Source organism: Mandrillus leucophaeus, unplaced genomic scaffold, assembly GCF_000951045.1.
Source record: "Mandrillus leucophaeus isolate KB7577 unplaced genomic scaffold, Mleu.le_1.0 Scaffold509, whole genome shotgun sequence".
Classification (NCBI taxonomy): Eukaryota; Metazoa; Chordata; class Mammalia; order Primates; family Cercopithecidae; genus Mandrillus; species Mandrillus leucophaeus.
Window position 1 is genome coordinate 1,310,247 of NW_012105464.1, and position 4,633 is coordinate 1,314,879.

The following is a 4,633-nucleotide window of genomic DNA, read 5'->3' on the forward strand; positions in this document are numbered from 1 at the left end:
ATTCACAGTTGTGTTGAACCAAATGAATACAGTCAGTTTTCAGCAAGAAAATCACTTACAGCTGCTATTGAACAAAAACACAAGGTATTGGTTGATTATGTTAAAATTGATCACTGTTACTTATTTTCTGGAGCTACCAGCTTAAATGACTATTTGTTACTCTTAAGGGTCATGAATAATAAGAGAATTTCAGACTATTATGAATGTGCAGGGTAAAGATTAAATATACTGATACAAGTGGAAACCACCTTTAACATGGGTTCTCAGCATTTTTCTTTTAATGTGGAGTAAACAAAGTTAAAAGCACCTTGGTAACTGCGTGAATCTGAGTCCCTGCAGTGTTCTGTCATATCTGATGACTTATTGTAAGTACATGCACATGAAAATATTTTTGTTGTGTGATGTTCAGAGATAATTTTAGGACATCAGGCCATGATCAGTATATTAAATACTTATAACTTGAATTTTGTTCTTATATATAAAGAAATCATAATTTAATAAATGATACTATGGCATTTCCCTGTTGCACTTCGATCAGCATCATAGGCAACAGAAAGACAGTCTATTACTTGATGACCCTTCTTTGGTTTATATAATTTCTTGAGGGGTCACAAATAAAATGTCACTAGTGAACCAAGAGAATAATTCAAAAATTAAAAGTTCACAATGTTATCTAGAAGTCACTCATAAGAGATATTTATGATGTCTTATGTTTAAGTTAAATTCATGGCAGAAGTTCACAATGAAGTAAATTTTGTTTAAAATAAGTTAGTGCCAGCCTTTTCTGGCAATATGCTGAAGAGGATGTTCAGAGAATCTTATCCCAGTAAAATACATCTGAAAATTTTACATTCAACACACATGCATGCACACACACACACACACACACACACACACACAACCACTTTTTAAAACGTACGAAACTATAAAAGGGTGAATCCACAAAAGTTGGGGGTACTGGAGTTGATGTTTTCTTTGGTGTATCTGCCACTCTACCGTGGCCTGGATGAAGTCTTGATTTTTAAGGGCTACATGTGGGAATCATGAGACAAAGGTTAAGGTGAAAACACTCATACCCATGTAGGTCTGAACCCACAATTCATATTATACCTGAGGCCTCAAAAACCCTACAGTAATTGTGTAGTTGAAAATGGTGCTAACAGCTCTGGTAGATACAAATGTAAATCTTGTCTGGAAGAAATTACATATGAGAATTTCTAATAATGACAAACTTAACTATAAAAATTACAAATATATGGCCTAGTCAGTCAGCAAATTAAAGACTATTGAAAAGAGATAAAGTTAGAAAAAAGGAGCATTTGAAAAAAAAAAAAAAATCAGACCAGGCGTGGCGGCTCACGCCTGTAATCCCAGCACTTTGGGAGGCCGAGGTGGGCAGATCACAAGGTCAGGAGATCGAGACCATCCTGGCTAACATGGTGAAACCCCGTCTCTACTAAAAATACAAAAAATTAGCCGGGCGAGGTGGCGGGCGCCTGTAGTCCCAGCTACTCGGGAGGCTGAGGCAGGAGAATGGCGTGAACCCGGGAGGCGGAGCTTGCAGTGAGCCGATATCGTGGCACTGCACTGCAGCCCGGGCGACAGAGCCAGACTCCGTCTGAAAACAAAAACAAAAACAAAAACAAAAACAGAATTTAACACAGAAACACAGAGAAATTAATGAATATAAAACATAGATAAAAGACTTAAGGAGATAGACCAAAATGATCTAAATACATTTAATCTGGATTCCAAAGGAAAAAATAGAAAAATGAAGGAGTGATAATATCAAAAAGATAAAACGTGAGAAATTTCCAGAAACAGTGAAAGACACCAATTCTCAGATTCAATAGCCTAATTAATCCCAATTGTGTTTGTGAGTGTGTGTGTGGGAGTGAAACTGCAAAACACCAAAATCAAAGGGAAAATATTTTTTAAAACTATTAAGAAAATATGGAAAGAAAGAACTGTTAGATTGAAATCCAATAAAAGCCACAATGCAAACCTAAGAGCAGTGAAATAACTGCCAAAGATAAATTATCAATTTCAAATTCTATATCCAGTGATACTGCATTTCAAGAACAAGGATGAAATAAAAATATTTTCAGACAAACTAAAAAAGACAATATGCAACCAATATATCCTCACTAAAAGCACATTTAAAGAACATCCTTAATAAAGAAAAAGAAAGTCTGAAATTCAAAAACCATGTTGAGAAAAAAAATCGGTGAACATGATGCTTAATCTAGTCTAAACAAACATGAAATATATAAACGACAGAACCGATATGGAATTTGTGCTATATATAAAGATGAAAGTGAAACCATGGAAAACAAGAGCATGTAAAAGTGGCAGGGGATTGATTCCTTCTTTACCAGATACCTGATAACAATACTCTATTTCCTGTGTTTCAAGATCTTCCTTCATACCTCCTTTGCCCCCACTTTTACGTAACATTCTTCTGCATGTTGTCCCTCAGGTGTCTCACCATCCTCACAAATCCAAATAGCTGCTTGTTCCCTATGGCTCCCAACTGAGATGTCTAGCTCAGTCTCCCACCCAGAATTTCAATTCAAGATTAATAAGTGATGGTTGGAAATCTTCTCAGCCAAAATATCAAATGGGGAACATTTCAAATCAAAGACATATGGCTCTCCCAGTCATGTTTTTCCTTCTCATTTCCCTGCTTCTGTGTGCATCACAACAGCTTTCATATTTATCTGGTTTGGAAACATCAGTGAAAGCTTTGACTCTATGAACCAAATTCGGTACTCAAGTTTTGGTAATACATGACACTGCTCGTCACTTTACTTTTCATTGTTGAGACAGGACAATGACAGTAATATCCTAACTCCAAGCATACTTCCTCCCTGTGCTTTACCCAATTACCACCTCTGCTTTAAGCCATCCTATTTACCACCAACAAAGTTGTAAGACTAAACCATTGCTTGGATCACGGTGGCATGCTATCAGAAAAGTATCAAGGCCTGAAAAATGTCTATGAATTAAAGTCTCAGTTTCTTTTCCTGGCATTTACAGTCCTTTACCATTTGGCCTCGCTTACATTAAAGGGAGTGCCCTCAGGGAAAGGATTTCATTGAAGTGGACTGTGCAGCGGGGCCACTGCCCTGACTTGCCGACATCAAACTCACCACAGTTGTAGCTCCAGCAGAAGGCAATAGAGAAGGGCCAGCTGTGGGTTTTTAACCTGGTATCTATGAACATCCAGAGGGCCAATGTATAGAATTTAAGGGGTTGGGGAAGGCTAAAGAATTGGATCAAAAAATAAAATTTGTGTTTTCACTAAATTCTAACTGAAATGCTTTATTTCCTTCAAATCTGAATGTGGGCAATGAATCCCAAGAGTGGTAAGCATCAATGACTATGTCACCAGTAAAAATCTGAAGTATTTTTATCATGTAATGGTAGTGTCACATGTCTTGAGATATGCATTACTGTTTCAATATTGTAGAAATTATAAGACTTTTTACTGCATATTGTTTTCCAATGTGTTAAGGTGTGCATATATTCCTATGTCACACATTATTTCAAAATTATTGGTATCCTTTACTATCTTATGATTTTTATTTATATAAAAGTAGTGTATTAATATTCTGATGAACATATCTGTCTATAAATAGATGGACAGATATTTAGGGTGCCAAACAGTTCTGAGTCAGAAAATAGGCTCAAAACTGCTACATTGTACCTAGCGTGCTATGGAAGTAGATAACTGATAACACAGAAAAGTGGTTCTGGAGGTAGCCCTACAAGTTTAAACACATACCTGCTTGTTATTAACTTTTTTTTTTTGCTGGGCATGGTGGCTCAGGTCTGTAATCCCAGCACTTTAGGAGGCTGATGTGGGAGGATCTCTTGAGCTCAGGAGTTAGAGACCAGCCTGGGCAACATGGTGAGACCCTGTATATATCAAAAAAAAAAACAAAAAACAAAAAACAAACAAACAAAAAACCTTAGTCGAGTGGGGTGGCATGTGCCTGTAGTCCCAGCTCCTTAGAGACTTAGACTGGAGGATTGCTGGAGCCCACGAGATTGAGGCTGCAGTGGGACATGATTGTGCCACCGCACTCCAGTCTAGGTGAAAGAGTGACACCCTGTCTCAAACAAAAGTGTTCTTTTTAAAAGTATATTATGCCCTTAGAGTAGCAGCTGGAGAACATCAGGCTGATTAGTGTGGCATCCTCACATGGAATTTAAAACTCTCATGCCAGAGGCACACAATTTAGACATATGGGTTCCATCTAGATTATGAAAAAGCAACTAGAACAAATTATTAGAAAATGATATGCAGGTTTACCAAATTATACAAACTTTAATTCTTACACGTGCAAATTAATTTTCTTACTACTGCATTAGGAGTGAGTTTCTGTATTATAAACTTGCATATTTTGTAGCCTCTCTGAATTATGTTTAGGAATCATACTATGTTATTGCAATCAAAATAAATTTAAGAATTGTTGTTACTAATTTACAAGTTAATCAATTAGGCCTACTCATCTTCACATAAATATTAGTCTTATGCAAAACAAACTTCTTCCTAAGCAAAATAAAAATTATTTTCCATATTTTACTACTTCATGTAAACTAAAGACCATAGTACTACATTTCTGCA